At 43.9% G+C, this 17,391-nt stretch overlaps 1 protein-coding gene across 1 annotated transcript in view; it reads right to left on the bottom strand.

Annotated features, from left to right (window-relative positions):
- Positions 1-837: 837 nt before the first annotated feature.
- LOC146545183 (uncharacterized) overlaps positions 838-17,391 on the bottom strand; it is a 99,728-nt gene continuing 83,174 nt past the window's right edge. Inside the window, exon 6 of the mRNA XM_085216835.1 lies at positions 838-10,534. The gene's annotated coding sequence lies outside the window, so the exon portion shown is untranslated. The remainder of the gene's footprint in view (positions 10,535-17,391) is intronic.

The raw sequence follows: 17,391 nt of genomic DNA, 5'->3' as shown, positions 1-17,391 counted from the left end.
TTCCTACGTACTCTCAGAATCTTACGACAACCCACGTTTCCACAGAGGACACTTGCTGTTCTTACAGTTGTTGTGGTTAGTTATAATATCAAACATAACAGCAAACAAGCTTCTTGTTAGGGCTGCAACTGTCAATATTTTACCAGCCTCTAAGCAATCCCGCTGATGGCAGTAAGAGGGAGATTTTCACCCTAGCAATTCAATTCCTGCAGTTCATAAAACACAAAGCACGCGTAAACACTACTGGGATTTGTGCTTATGTAAGTAATGCAAATGTGGGGCTTTGACAGATCTACAACCCAGCAGGCTTGCATTAAACATACCCACACATTCCTCTGCATCTTACTTTGCACAGTTACTACGGCATTTGAACATTAGCAAAAGATTTGAGTTCTTGTACCAGCACAGCATCTGCCTTAGTACAGCAAAGTATTTCTGGATTTGTCTCAGATAAAAAAGATTAAACAGACTACTGTAGGAGCTTGCGTGACTACACTTACAGCTTTGGAGGAGATTTAGATTGCAACAGGTGACGCTTAAGATGAAAAAAAGACTACGGCAGAGCAACCTTGTTTGGTACAGCAGGCTGGGTGGTGTGCTAGGCCCTCATCCTGCTGTTAGAGCACATATAAAGCAGAGCAGCCTTCCTCAAGAAGTAAGTTCAGCAAGGTGAAACTCTCACCTTGCCTGGTTACTGGATGCAAAGACCTGCAGGGCCTGGTCTCCAGTAGGGTTTTTCAATCCCACACAGTGTGTTAGTTATTCCTTAGCAAACACACACCTTTTTGGTAGCTAAGATAAAGCTGTAACTTTCTGCAAAAGTCATTCAACCCTATCTGGTCTTCAAAAGGACTTGTTTTATTACAACAAATATTGAAAACATACCATACACAATCCAGTGTACCTTAACAGGACAGTACAGCAATTACCTTCAACAATAGCCTGCCTGTATCTGACTAGAAAAGGTCACAGAAAGGGTTTAAACTCTGCCATGGTAAATTAAAACCAATTGCTGATTAGACGTGGTGAACTAATATACCAGATACAGGAAAAAAAATCTAATTAAAGTTGTCAGTCACGGTTTGCTAATTAATTAAGGATACTTCAACTTCATGTTACGTTCATTCAAATGAAATGTTTTCCTAGTGTGGGAAATGCTGCTAGGCTGATGTGCTGAACATCTGTAATTTGAGCACATCCGTGTTTGTACCTCCAATCTCAGTCTCTCCTTACAGTGAGGCTGAGAGCTAGGACTGCTCCCCTGAAGGAGAGGCAGCTCAGGGGAATCCCAGCACACCCCTGAATACCTGAAGGGAGGGCACAGAGAGGATGGAGACAGGCTCTGCTCAGTGGTGGCCAACACAGGCCCAGAGGAACAGGCACTGGGCATCATTTGGAGCCTGAGAGGCTCCTTCTGGACACCAGGCAACACTGCTGTGCTGTGTGGATGACAAAGTCCTGGCACAGAGATTCAGAGGCAGTAGGGTCTCTTCCACAGGGACCTCTGAACCTGGCCAGATGTGGGGCTGAGCACAGTTCTGGGTTTTTTCCCCCTTGAGCAGGCTTTGGACCAATGGACGCAGAGATCCCTTCCCACCTCCACCATTCTGTGATTCTGTAGTATTTGCCAGGTAGCTCCTTCCATCTACAGCTCTAAATCACTGCAACTACTGGAGATAACACCACAGATGGGTGCCCCATACAGGCTAAAGCATATGCTGAGTTCACCTAGCTTCTCTTTCATCTAATTAAGAGTCAAAACCACCATCAACTAATGATCATCTCACATATTCTTGCATGAACATCAACAACTGACTAAGGTACGAACAACTGTTCACCAGATGCACAGGCACACCAAGATTGAAACAGTGGAGCTGGATACAGACAGTTGGAAAGCAAGAGAGGTCTTGGAGCTCTCCTCTCTACCCAAGCACACCATGATGCCTGCAAGCCTTGGGTGACACTGGTCTTGCCATTTCTTCAGGTATTGTTAGTCGGCCCACGAAATGGCTTCAACTTTTTTTGCTACATACCTACCCAACAACTCACCCACTCCTACCTCCTCTTTCACTTGCCAGTCTAATTACCCGCCCACTCACGTTTTCTCTTACTCAATCACACTAAGCCACCCATTTACATGTTTCTCATTCATTTCTCCAGTTGGTTACACAATCCAATCCCCAAATACCTTCAATCCACTCTCTAATAGTAATTTAACCTCTTACAATATTCCTGTCCTCACCTCTCGCTTCAACTCCCTAGCCTGTATGGAGCTTCTTAGGTGGTTTTAAGGAAAGCAAACAAAAAACTCCTCTCTGAAGCCTTGCAGTGCAATCCTCTCATCATTTGGGGCACTCTGAAATGAAAAAAAACAGTTACAATGCTTTAGAAAATGGAGGTTTGGGCTAAGTCACTGGGGTGTGACCAGAGGAACTCTAGCCTGAGTCAGGACAGCATGGCCACAGGCCAGTTCACATCAACTGGCCTCTCTCCCACAGGGTGACAGCAAGAACAGTGCCCATTTGTCCTCCTTCTGGTCAGGGAATGTTTGTTTTGGGGGGTGTTGATCAAGCTCCTTGTGGTTAAGACGTTGGAAATGTTGAAGCCAACTGCCCTTGGGCACCCAAGGCTTCTCATCGAAAAGACCAACACTGAGAAACAAACAACAAACAAGCAACCTCCAGATCCCACCAAAACGAATGGAACTATACAAGGAAACAACAGTTACAGAGTGGTTTTGAGAAGAATAGAGGACAATGGAAAGTGTGTGTGTGGGGGGGGGAAATAAACATGCAGGCAACTGTGATACAACTTCCAGTATTTCTGTCACTAATATGAAAGTGTCATTTTATTCTTTCTCCCTGTGATGCATTACATGAATAAGCTCACTTCCTCAATGCCACAATAGAATCACTTTATTTACACTGGCATACCACACCTACGCAAATCTATTTTCATTTCAGAGTAAAAGTGGCCTTTTCAGGTAACTTTAACAAATTCTCAGGTAACAACAGAGCAGACCACCCTTATACTATAATAAAATAAGCTTCTGAGAAATTACACTGTTGACAACGTGATTAAAAAAAAACAAAAAAAAGCCAACAACTAACTTTAATAATTGATTTTTTTCCCAAATCCTAAGAACTGAAGGTGCAGCACTTGAGTAAGCGATGCTTTAATATTCAAGAGCACATCATTCTGTTCTGCTCATAGTTAGCATCACAGAGCAAAGACTTACTAAAAGATGAGACCACAGACTTGAAATAATGCGATAAAACAAAGAAACGGAAAAATTTAGACCAAATATCAGGCAAAGAAAAAATGTGCCATCAAGTTTTGTGGAAAAGAATCCCAGAAGGCCAAGTTCTTGGAGTTTGTCTAGCCATAAACCATAGAAGAAAAAACGTAGCAGAAAACACATCCTGGCAAGACGACGGTCTGAATGATCTAATGCATTTTCCATCTCTTAACATCTATGACTCTGTGGTTCCGCAGGAGTGCTTAGCAGACGGCTGGCCAACTTCAGTACCAGTTCAATCGTCTGATAACAATCTGATAATCAAAGTCTTCAATCGAAAGGATGCCATCGCATCTGCATACTGCTGTTATATCACACCATGTTCATTCAGCGTTGAGAGTTACATTGCCATCAGAGAGCCTGATGCGAATGGCAGTAATTAGAGTTGTGTACAGCTCTCCTAAATAGGCAAAACAGAATTTAGTAATTAAAGAGACAATCATCATCTTCCTTGCAAAATGTTCAGGGTCAACTTCTGACAGCAGATTTGATGATAACGAGTTCAACTTTGTCAACATTTACGCATGCAAATAATTTTACTCATACATGCAATGAAGCATTAGCATGACTTGATCTATTCCAAAGGGCATTTTCAATTATATACCCTTGACTTTTGTGCTCAAAATACCAGATTGCTTCTCAGATCACATGCTTTGCTGCTTTCAAGTTATAAGGTGAACATACACAAAGCTCAGAAACCTATACAGCATGAGCACACCTTTCATGCTTAATGCATAAGAAAACTGGATTGTAACAATAAAAAACCTAAGAATAAAGATGACTAGAAAAATACAGAAGAAACAAAAAAACTCCAGAGCAGAAGAAAAGGAAAAAAGGCATATGAAGAGATGATTCTTTACAACATGAATAACTGTGTGTCTGCTAGAATCATAGAATCCTTCACGTTGGAAGAGACTTTAAAGGTCATCTAGTCCAACTCCCCTGCAATGAGCAGAGACATGCGGAGTTAAATCTGGTTGCCCAGGGTCTGATCCAGTCTCGCTTTCAAAGTGTCCTGGGATGGGGTAACAACCACATAACTGGGCAACCTGTTCCTGTGCCTCACCACCTTCAATGTAAAAGATCTTTTCTTATATCCAACCTGAATCTACTCTCTTTCACATTGAAGCCATTCCCCCTAGTCTTCTCATCACAATCCCTGCTGAAGAGTCTGTCCCCTTCTTTCCTGCAGCTCCCCTTTAGATACTGACACAGGCTGCTATCAGGTCACCTCGCAGCCTTCTCTTCTCCAGGCTGCACAGCCCCAGCTCCCTCAGCCTGTCCTCATGGAAGAGGAGTTCCATCGTTTGGATCATTCTGGTGTCCCTTTTCGGAATGCACTCCAACAGGTCCATGCCTCTCCTGTGCTGAGGACCCCACATCTGGACGCAATACTGCAGGTGAGGGCTCATCACTGCAGAGCAGAGGGGCAGGATCACCTCCCACCGCCTGAACCACTTCTGCCCTGAAAGCTTCTTTGGAGGAACAGGTTTGGTGTTTTGTTTTTTGTTTTGTTTTGTTTTGTTTTTTTTCCTGACCAAAATAAATTCTACCTTGACTCTAATTAGGATGTGGCATTATTTGTGAGATTATAGCCAAGGGCAAATTTTGTGAGGAGCACAAGCTCCAAGAAGAAGCTCCAATTTGTGACACTTTTGGAAAAAAACATTGTGAGTCTGCAGATGCTATGAGTCGTAGGACGTTTATAAATACAATTTCTACACTACTTATTTACATTAATGACTAAAAATTTTAGTATTGGATGGATCCCAGCATACAAGAGGTGCATCAACTCCCCTCTCAAGCACTTAGACTCTGAAGAGAAAATGGAAAGGACTACTACTGTCACTGATGTGGAAAAAAAGTAAATTAAACACTCCATGTGCAGTGGTGCTCAAGTGAAACGCAGACATCTAAAATGCAGATGTCAAAAGAAAACAAGGAATACCAAATATCAATACCTGCTTGATTTGGAGATCAGGGCTCCCTAAGTACCTACAACTGACAAGGTCAGTGCTCAGCTCTTGCTTGAGGTCAACGTGGGAGGTAGGGTTTCCTGATCATACCAAACTCCACTTAATGCAAGTGTCACGGAAGGGACAATTCCACCTTCTCCTGTGCTTCTGACCACAAGTTGCTGCTACTTCCGCATGAGCAGCCATGCAGCTATGCATTGAATTATATCAGCTTGGACAGTCAAAACCTTATCTTCCCCCCAAAAAGGAAAGAAAAATCTAATTTTCAGTGAGATAAGCAATTGATCCAGCTCAACCCAAAGCCATCATCAGCACTGACCACAGAAGAAGCTAGCCCTTAAACCTGACATGAATCTGCACAGCAGTTCAATGTGTTCTATACCCTCAGTTCACAAGGCAACACTGACTGCAGGGCATGCAGCTGTCCTGGTCATGGTCATCTAGAAACCTGTATAAAGACAGATAATATTGTTGCCTTGAAAGAGTAATCCAAAGGTGAGGCCTCACCTGGAAAGCTGGGCACTATTCCCTCTGCAGATCCCACTTCCTACAGAGCTGACTTCAGGCAGAGCTGGGGCTGAGGCCGCCCTCTGTCCTCCCACAGGAGCTGTGCCAGCACAGGGAGGAATTCAGAATTCACAAAGCCATAAAGTGAAAGCACTGCAGGGCAAATATCACTCCACGAGACAGAGACTCCCAGGAGAAGGGGCAGAACTCTATGCTGTGATCCCTTCTCCAGGAACTGCTCATGCCTAATGCACTGAAGATTAGATAAAATGTACACACAGCTCCTTTTATATTAAAGCTTGGAAAGATATAACCTATGAGCTATGTAAATACACTGAAGAGCCAAGTGAGAGCTCTGCCCTAACAGGAGAACAGCACATACCTACCTGTACTCTTGGAAATATTTTAATTTTTGGTGGATAAAACTAAATCAAAGAGCAAAGCTGAGATCTTCGCAGTTATGACTCACTTCTGCCAACCTCATGTTTTGGCAATAGGACTGTACATACAAGACCTGTTATAACAGGTCATATGAGAAGTTCCAATAGCCGCTTAGGTCCTTAAAGATACAACTGTGGTGCCCAAATTTTGATCAGAAGGGTAAAAAGCCTACCAGCTGCAGTGTGCCAACCTGTGAATGGGCAACACTGCCCATCAGCTGGCCAGGTTACCAGCAGATGCGTAAGAGAGGCCAAAAAGCAAGCAGAGCAGTGACTGCTGCACAGATCTGTTCTGAAACTGCATGGATGCAAATGGCTTCCATTCATGTCTTGTGCTGCTGGTATGCATACGTTTTTATTTGGCTTGATGGATTATTTTTGTTTAAATGTTGGATTGTGATTCCAGCGGAACAATACGAGAGGAAGTGCTCTCCTGTGCCAGACCCAATTTTGAGCTCACCATCCTGGAGGCAAACTTCAGCCACAAACTCTGCGTTTGGATCGCTGCAGGCCATGAAAAACTTAGGAAATCACAATATAGTTGAAAAAGCAAAGCCAACCATGCCTCCATACCTTGCCTGCAAACCTTCATGTGGGAACTCCTCAGAAGTCAGCACAAATGAATGCTATCGAGAGACTGCATGCACCTAAAATGTCAAGCACTGGGGTGCTTTAGTGAAAGAAATCATACTACAGCAAAAGAACCCATACTATGTGTATCCAATTTCAGCTTGTTTCAGTGTTTCCTTATATGCAATTTATGGCTTGAAAGACATGGCTTACAATAAAGGGTTTCCTGCAGCATCAGGTCTTCCACTTACTAATGTAATAAGCAGTTTTCTGCTTCAGAAGAAGCGCTGCTAAACCAACCTCTATGTGCTGCATTTTTTCAGTCAATATAATCACAGAAAGCATGGGAGAAAAAAAAAGCAATCTCTGCACCACATATTTTAAATTCTACCTCTTCTATTTCGTAACATTTTAACAAGAAGGAAACAGAGATCCTGCAAACACACGTGCAAAAACAAACAAAACAAAACAAAATCAGCAGCATTCAGAATACATTTTCCATTAATTTTGGGTGTGCACCATCCGCAGCAGTGAGCAGACAGTAAGGGCCTGCTCCCCAAAAGCAGAGGGTTTCAGAGAACAGCAGTCCTCCTGTCGTACAGGTGGGTACACAACAAACCACCTGAGAATCTAAAATTGCTTCTCCTTAAAAGGGTCCTGCCTGTAATTTCTTAGTAAATGAAACGGCTCCAACGTGAACCTGAGGAAATTTGATCTGCTGCTTCAATTTACGTTTAACAATTAACAGTTCAAGGGCTATAAACATCCACAACTTCCTTTCTCTCTATCTGAAGTGATAAGAAAACAGGGATTTCTTTTTTTTTTTTTTTAAACATACAGTCCCTCCTGAGAGCACTTTGATAAGCTTATTGCTAAACAAATGCTTTCCAGAAGATACGCATTAATTCATAAAAATATTTGGCAGAAACCTACCTTCAAATATTTAATTCACGTAACATTCCCTTTTATTTGTTTTAATTCAAGTAAAGTATTTTCCCCCGCCTTTCCCTTTCATGGGCTTTTCACACCCACATAACAACCAAGTGACTCTTCCCTGACCCTGCCTCCCACTCCGTTCAGTACAACTGCTCACTAGAAACTCGCCACGCACGTAAGCTCCTCTCCCGCAGTCCAAAGGAAGCACTTAAGAAAAGGAAATCCAGCACAATGTTAAACCTTCCCCTCTGTCGTTTTTGGTTGTTTTTTTTTTTTTTTTCCTTTTTATTTAACCGCTGGGTTTATTCCCAGCTCTGCAGGGAGATGCTGTGCGTGTTGCCACTGCAGAAAAGGGGGGAGGAATATTTCCTGAGCGCCGTCCTACAACTCACACCTCCATAGAATGGCAAGAAGTCCTCATGTCAGCCACCCAGGACAGGAAAGCCACCACTCTGCATTCCTGGCACTGGACTGTGAGCACACAGCATCAACACTTACTGCGACTGCTGTCTGGAGGAGACGCGGCACCCAGCGAGATTAATTAAATATGCACTATTCTGCTTTCCCTATCTTCTTATCATCTATGCATGCAGAACAGTTTTCTGGAAAGCAAAGAGCTATGGTATCACATACCAGAAAAACAGCTTTCTCTTTTGAAGGAAAGCATAGTGATAAATGCTGATGAAGCACTGAAGGTAAGTTAAACATCGCTATCCTCATTTTATTGACTGGGTAACTAAGGAATAAATAACGACTTGCTCCAGAAGATCCCTCCTCCAAACAAGACACCCCCAAAGCAGTTTTAGAGTCACAAGCAGATCGAGGGAGCACAACTTCCAGCCACAGCTCCAGCAGCCAACGTGATTCCCTCTAGCCAACAGTACATTAATCATTTTTTTGTTTAGTTGCTTTTTTGTATTTTTTTTTTTAGAAACCACTAATTGATAGCCTTTTTACAGAAGATTTACCAAGCCACTTAAAATATCATTATTTCTATTCTAGGAATACTTCAGGAAAAGTACCATTGGATTTACTGCATGGTAACGCACATCTGATTTTCATATGAAATTCAAAATAAACCAAAGCTTTGTTTGTTCAGCAAAGACAAGAGGAAAGCAGCGGAGCAGCAGGGGCTCGGGGATGCTACGATCCCAAAGCTAGGGCATGGAGGGCTGGCCCATCTCTCTGCTTAGCACCAACACAGCACAGATTTGTAGGTGGAAGCTGGGAGGGAAAAGCAATTTCAGATTGTATTTTATCAACCCGATGGCCTAAGCTTGCCCCCTTATTTACAGAATCCTGCACTCCAGCAGATCAGCTAGCATTTTCTGTGAAAGCTGCTCCCATGAAAAAAATCAACATACCTTGCCATGCTCACAGAGCTGGGAAGAGATTTCTTTCCATTACATTTAGTAAGATACCATCTGAGCACTAAAAATGAGAAGTATATAAACTTACCACTGCATTATCAGGAAAAGCATCAGAAATCAAGCTTAGGTGTTGCTGAGCAGTCAGCACCTCAGCTCCTTCCTGGCACAAAATCCATGCAGCATGCAGCAGGTACCAGAAGCACCTCTCCTGTGCTAGTCCTACCCGTATGCTCACAGATGTCTTCTGAATTTGCTACCAACAAAAGAAACCACAATAAGACCGTTTCCCTGATTCTTCATAACTGAGTCAGTAGGTCAACAATTCCTTCGGTTTAGGAGCCAAACCAATTCCCTTAAACACCCCGTTTTTTTTTTTTTTTTTCCCTGATGGAGAAGCCAACTGTCTGCTGCCAGTGGCAGCTCAGCTGCTCACAGAACAGAACCAAACTGCTCCAACAAACCAGCTTGCCCTGGCGCAGACGTTCATCCTGACACAGCTCCATTTTGTCTCTCACGTCTGGGAGAAGCCACGAGCAATTACTTACGTTTTCAAATCGAGCCACAGGCAGGGAAGCGCTCCGCGTGCCCGCCAGCTCCTGCAGCCCACATCTCCTCACTGCCCATGGCAGCACACGGTGGCACGAGGAAGGGAGCATCACCAAATGCCAGACCTGCTCCCGCTCCATCCTTCTCCAAACCAACACAGAATATCCTGCCCATGCCTCTCATGCGCTCAGCTCGAACAAAGAGAAAGCTCAGAAGCTGCTCTCCTTCTTCCCAATCCATGACTCAAATGTCTGGTTGAAATTGGTTTCGTAATAACCCTTTAGTACCACCTACTCACATCACCAAGTGCTTCTTTCAGCAAACGCGCAGGAAATCACCAACGAGTGCCAATGGAGCTACTATTCCAAGAACTCGCTCTTTCGGTTATTCCTCCATCATTTGGAAACCAAGACACTTTTACTTTCCCTATCACACCGGGTATTTTTTTTTTATAGAAGAGCCTTTAACTGCGATCCCGTAAAATACTTGGTTGGTAAATCACCAGCTGAAAACTCGCCCACTGTAAAGAAAAGAATTTCACAACACTCATTCCAGAAAACACAGTAATTCCTTTCTGGAAATAATTCACCGGACAAAAATCAAAAGGGCAGAATTAATGTAAGGAGACCGTTTGCATCCTGCACAGCAGACAAAGACGGTGCAGCAAGCCACGTGCCTCTGTGACCGTCACCAGCAGACCCCTGAATCACCCAACCACACGATGAGTCGCTGTGAATGGTTTCCTCTTCCTCTGCACTCCCCCGGCGGGCTCGGCGCTGCTGGAGGATCCTGAGCCTAATCCTGACTTTGATGGGGATTCCAAAACTCATCTCCTAAGGCTGCAGTCACCAGCGGACGCCGCAGACATCTGCTCCTCCTGCTTTGAGTCACCTGTCAGCAGTACAAAAGGAAATTGCTCAGCGGTGAGCACGTGGAAGCCCAGTGCTAAAGTGCAGAAATACAAAATACCGGAGTGCTCACATCACCCTCAGGGAAAAGTACTCGGTTCTGTAGCACTGATATTCAAAGAGGTGAAACTTGGGAATAATGAGTAGACGCCAGCAAGCCTTACAGCTCAGCCTGCAGTGCCAGCGTCGTTGAGGCAGCAATGGAAGGGGGGACAAAATAAAAGAAGACATTTCACAAACACTGGACCTGCACCGTGCGTGACAAGAAAAATAATTAAAACAACTGAGAGAACTAATCTGTGGCTGCTTAGGAAGTTAACTCTTCGAAGGAAATGATTAAGTAAGAGAACAAAAGCCAAGTGTTATGTTTATCAAACAAGGAAACCTCACAAACGAGCATGCCTGCTTGTGGCAGCGGGGCCAGAGCAGTGACAGACCGCACAGGAGCAGCTCCCACCACACTGCCATCCCTGAGGTTATTAAGCAGCTCCTATTTCAAGGAAATACACTTTTTAAGAAATGCAAAGCATTGCTTTGCCAGAATGAAACGCTACAGGAAGGCATCCGCAACGTCCTGTGCCTTTATGAAATTCCCTTTATCCAATTCCTGTTCAGGATGAAATTCACTACCATTTCAGCAAGGAACCCTGGTTAACCAGGACAGTATTTACAAATTCAGGCCAGAAATGCTCACTTTTGTGTTGTTCCATCATAAATACACTGCTTACGAATTCAGCCATCCAAAACAAGACTCCAACTTTGCAAAAACAAAACAAAACAAACAGGTGAGCAAAAAAGCAATGAGAACACATCGTGCTTTGAAGCTTCGGGAATTTGATGAAAAGAAATTCATACTAAAGATTTAATTGTCTAACCTGCTTCTGCATGCTGAAGGAGCCAGACCTGGTGCCTCTAGAGGGAGGGCGAGAGGCACTTCTTGTTCCTGTTTCGTATTTGAATTTTTCCCTGCGCGGGAGATGATCTAATTATTCAACACGTCAGTATATCGCTTCACCCTTTCTTGCATGTCTACTGACATTAACATATTTTAACAATTCAGCTCATTAGGAAGGAGAGGAAGCACTGAATGACAAATCAACCTTACAAATCCACCACAAAGGCAGGAGCCTTCCCCTGTTTTGTCCCGCACCTAGCCCAAACTCTATGGGAGCACACGACAAATGATGCTGGATGCAAGCTGGCAACAAAGATCAGAAAACACAGCCCCTGTGCTGCTGGTCAGATGTACACATACTAGTTCAAAACATGAGCCCCATCCATGAGCTCTGGCCAGAATAAGCAGGCTCCTGCCCACTTAGGAAGCACAGAACTCCCGGAGCCCATCTTTCCATTGGATTCCCATTGTTCCCAAGCTCAGTGCTCAGCAGGGACTACCAGGGAGAGGGGGCTGTCACACCTCACCTAGACTTGGGCACAGGCAATGAAAGCACAGGATCAGACCACACAAGGCTGCTGCTGACAGACTTGAAACAGATCCGAAACAACGCTGAAATCCAAATATAACATGCATGGCACCTGTATTTGCATGTGTGGGATGCTGAAGGATACCAAGGCTTTTTATCAAATGTCTTTGTTACAGCAAAAGCAGAGAGCCATTGGAGTCTCAGCTCCTTCTGCATGCAGTGATTTAAGAGATGTTCTATTTCAGACCTTGCCTGGACCTACCACAACACATCCACTCACGACTGGCTGAAGCAGACTTCATGGCATATACTAAACCTACTAGTTCATAGGAAAGGTTTCTTCAGCAAGTTTCTATACATAAACCTGTTTACAACTATTTCTATGAGCCCATTCACAGTCGGCTCCTTCACTGCAATCGAACATGATGGATTGGTAGCCAGCTAATGCTTAGGTAAGGCCTTCAAGGAAGCAGAAACTTATTTTGTATAAAATCAAGCCAATACAGTAGTAGGTGCAATGGAATTATACTACTACATATTAAATATTATTAATAAAAGACCTGCATTGCAGTCAAATGTTACGTCCCATTAGTACAGTCAAGTAATTCCTGCCATAAAATCTAACTGTTCTCAGCCAAAAGAATGGGGACAGGTAAGAAGCATCTGCTTTTTTGATTTAAAAACACCACACTTCTTAATAAAAACAAACATGGAGAGGCAGGAAGAGTATATCTTTATGATTTGCATATTTGGCCAAAAATAAAAATAAAGACAACAATTTTCAAGCGCATGACGTAAGCTTTCCCAACTCCGGTGGGATTTTGTTGCTGTTGTTGTTTTTGCTTTTTCGACGTCGTTCTTATATTCTATTGTTGGGTGTTTTCTTTTTGCAGGCAAGGTCATGTTTTTTTCCCAGACATTTTTTCGTTGTCCTCCTAACTCACCCCTCTAACAGCAGACATGACTTGCTCAGCCCAACGATGCACTTGTCTCAATCACAGCCCCAGCTGCCCCCATCATACTCAGGAACTCACTGCCCTCTTCCTTCAGGAAGGAGCAGCAAGACTACACGCCTGCAGGGTGACTTAGCTTGCAAACAAAAATGGAAGCTTGTGAATGATGTTTTATAGTGGTATTAGTGAGACACAGAGAACACGAAGGAGTCTGCTTCAGGAAAACAGCTCTGCTGCATGCGGGCTGGGGGGAAGCACTGCTCCCTGGAGCGGATGCAGTTGGTGTACACAGTGACACAGCCAACAAGGCCAAAGTACCCACTTCACTATCAATAAATCAGTCAGTCTCACGTGATGAAAACAGGCACTTCCCACAGAACTTCCTGGGTAGCACCGAGGTTTCTCTCCTTCGCTACATCCCATTATGTACCGCCACGCTGCAGCAGTGCAAGGACTGGAACCAGATGCAAACTGAACTTCATCTTGTTTAAGGGCCTGTTCCTGTGGGTTCCTAAGGTGTGCAGGCTGTGAATTTGAGGCCAGAAACACTGCTGGCAGCATGTGTGCACTGGGAACAGACCGGCCCAAGCACTCAGGTGATGAGATGACTAAGGAGGCAGAGCCCAGCCTCACCTTTCTGAATAGTGCTCATCACAGAGCAGCACTCCAATCTTCCTGTGAAGAGACTGCCAGAGAGATGCTGCTCAACTACAGGTTTGGTTTCTTTTAATCCTCTTCCTGCATTTTATCCAAGGTACATAAGCAAACCTCAAGTTAGAACAGATGCACTTCCAGCACTTAATACTGGCACTTAACTTGGTTTTCTTCCCACTTGGCTCGCTTGGTATTTTTACATATTTAACTTCTCTAATTCTTTCTACAAGCATCTTGCAGATTATTTCAGATTATCTTCAGTTTGCAGTTCCAGCGTTGGAAATCTTTTTTCACATTTGGTCTCACACGCTTTCATGCAAGCACTGTGCACAAATGAGCTGCAGGAGCTGACAGGAGAGGCTCCATTCCAATACTGCAACTTCCAAAACGACCACTTGAGAGGTATGAAGAGAAGCAGAGAATTACTCTCCTGATTTACTCTGGTAGCTACAACAGATGGATCATATAATCCAGTGCAAACAGCAGGCAAGTTCCGTGCTTGCCGTAATAAAGGACGCAATGACCTCTAGGTAAAAATCCTAGGAACAGCAAGCACACAAATTTCAACCTGCACAACTTTAATTCCATGCCAGGGCTCAAGTTGAAGATAACAGTAAAGACAAACACTCTGGACAGATTAATTGAGACCATAATTCACTGCGTACACGTGCCAAATTGTGGTGTAAACCTACTGCCCTTTAACACTTCTCACTGTAAGGCCTATTTTTGCTGATGAAGGAGGTTTTCAGAGTGATCTCTGAGTCTTTTGCAATTTGGCGCAGCCTCCTTTAGCAGACAGAAAGTAGTTCAGGTCCAAGCTGCAGTGCAGAATGTCCTAGCATTGATCTGCAATGGCAAGGCTTCTCACAACAGAGCTCTGTTGGTGTTCTGTAACCATGCAATGATTCATCACGTTATTGCTGCTACCTCCCTCTTCATCCTTGCTCCCCTCTCCCCTCACAAAGGTATTTTAACCCTAAGATTTATTTGGTTTGCAAAGGGCTGCTCGGTTCCTCAATGGGAAGGCAACACCAGCATAAAGTTTTCCTGGTATGAAGTACAGACTTCCTGAGTGTGCACGTACTTTTTATATAATAAGACTACAAAATTCCTTGCTCCTTCTGATTAAGAAGTCCTCAAAGAGCTCAGTTCCACACACTCCAAATACTGATGGGTTGCAAGGACTATAAGTGTTCATCTCTGTCCAGAAGAAATGAATTTTTCAGAAGTAATGAGTACAAGAGGGGCGAATTTGTGGAGTGCCCTTTATTTGAAGTGCTGTGTTTATACCACTAGATGGCACGTTTGAGGCTCCTGGCATCTGTAAAATTACAGTAGATTTCACTCTGCATCACCATGCTTCTCCTGCTATTCTTTCCACGGATGGAAAAGTACAGGTAAAATGATACCACAGCAGTTGAAGCAGCAAGATACGTGGGCAACTACATGTAAAAAGGTGCACAAGAGGGCAATGCACACCAGTAAGCTGAGAACAGGACTGCAGGAGCCCTGAGCTTCAACACCGTGACCTCTGATCCCTGGTACACTCTTAAGAAACCACTTCATGTCTTGGGAGAATGCACTTGTGGGTTTGGAGAGGGAAGATGGGAAAGGAGGGTCAGAGTTCAACCTTCTAAGACACGATGCCTTGGTTCTCTGCTGTTCTCATACCCTACAGGGCTCACACTGTGAGCTGGGACTCTGTGCAGAGCTGCAATTAGAAGGAATCAACATAAATGACACGCTGGTTATCACAAGAATGTATTTACTATGACACGTGCATGCTTTAAGACTTCCAAAATAACAAGTAGTTTTCCCATCTGAAAATCCGAGTAGCTAGTATTAATGAAATCCAAGAATTCCTACTATCTCAGAAAGACGGAGCAGACACAGATCCTTAAGCACTCAGAAAGACACAAAACGAGTTCACCACCTCTCCAACACATCACCAAAAGCATAAACTGATGGGACAGAGAACTTACAGAGCACAATCTAACAGGAGAAGATTTACCCATGCCAGCGTTACACTTTCCCTCTGCAAGACCCAGCTTCTCCAGAAAACCAAGCACCCTGCATCCCATGGCGGTGGACCTAAGCGCTCCGTATCAGATAAGCAAACACACAGCAGCCCACGACCCGCTGAGTCAGCTTCATGGGCAAGTCATCTCCTGTGCTGGATATGCTTTGGTGTGTGCCCAGCTGTGCCCTGGTACCAGCCTTGACACGGATGCCAGCATTTGGCAGCATGAGTTCCTTTAGGCTTCTTGCTTGTTCTTGCTGCCAGTTTCTTAATTTCACTCAGCCCACTTTAGAAGTGCATGAGCACAAGCATGTATCTGCCACAACCAACATTCCCTCAAAAAGAACAAGTTAGTTCAGCACCATAACGATTGTGGGCACACAGAGACTGTACTTGTCATGGCATTGCACCCCACGTGCCCCATGCAATTTCAATAAAAAGAGGATTAAAAATTCACTATTATCGCTTCAACACTTGACTCAGTCCTTGGAACTGGCAATAATGTCAAGGGGAAAAAAAAAAGTCAATTTAAATTTGAGCAGGAAAGAAAGTTTGCTGATAAACCCCAAGGGCAACAGCAAAGAATACTTCTTGTCCAGATGGAGGAAGTAGCATCGCCTCATCGCATCCAACAAATAACAGCTCATCCTTCGTGCTATGGCAAAATTAAAAATCCACTTTGTTTTCCTTCTCTATGTAGGATTTAGTTCTGGAAGGATGCCCCAGATTACAGGGATGATGTGCATAGAACTGCCCTCGCTACCATCAGCATTAGATAAGAGCCAGCACGTACCCATGACGCAGCACAGGACAGCTGATGGAACACCAGCCATCCCTTCCTTCCACGTAGGAATTTTGCTCTTCCTCATCCATCAGTCTGGTACTATTTGTGTATTTACATATACATGCACCCTAGGCAAACTTTCCCCCAAAAGCACAAGCACTTCTGCTTTCATATTTGCAGACTCTGCCAACACAGCCACACGCACCAGTAATATCCTGCAGTAACAGCCCAGCGAGGCCTCTTTTAGACATACAAGTAATCCAAGAAAACTGTCAAACATCATGAAGCAATAGCTGCAGCTTGATCCCACCATTCTCCCTGGGCCTGCATTATGGGTGCAGCTCCCATTCCTATGAGGACAGGTTAATGTCTGTAAGCCAACAGTTTTGGGATACTACAGCAATTTGAGTTCCATTTTCAAAACCACTGAAAGAACGGCTGTCCCAAAATGCAGGTTTCCACTGAACAGCACCAAATCTCTTCCCAGTATGCACTTACCATGTTTTGACGGCTTTTAAATGAGAACAGCAAGTGCTTTGATGGGTGGGCTCATTTCTCAGCATAATTACCAACCTCACCGCAAAACTTGGCAGTGGATAAAATGGCAGGTATTTATAAATTAAAATTGCAATCCTTGAAAATCTGTTTCACATTTTGTCTAAGCCAATGAGAAAACCCAATACACTGTGTTCCAAGAGGAAGAGAGAAACAGACTAGAAAACTGGGATTAATCTCACTTTGTGTCCGGGTTAGCCACGAGGACCCCCCTAATGGTCAGTGAAAAGAAACACTTCCAGAACATGATTCATCTGCCCTACTCCACACAGCTACCTTAGGGTACTCTCCCTTATTAAAGAGAAGCTGAGAACTTCACAGACCTGTCATATGAGTAACAAGGGAATCAATTTTCAAGTTCTGTTTTAAGCTACTGTAAAAGCTACCTTGAAAAATGAGAGCTTTTTGATAATGATTTACTGTGCAGATTTCTCTCCATCTCCTCTTAAG

This window comes from Meleagris gallopavo, chromosome 1, assembly GCF_905368555.1.
Source record: "Meleagris gallopavo chromosome 1, MGAL_WU_HG_1.1, whole genome shotgun sequence".
NCBI classification, from domain to species: domain Eukaryota; kingdom Metazoa; phylum Chordata; class Aves; order Galliformes; family Phasianidae; genus Meleagris; species Meleagris gallopavo.
The sequence above is the reverse complement of the archived record's forward strand: the minus strand, read 5'-3'. Positions and strand labels throughout refer to the sequence as shown.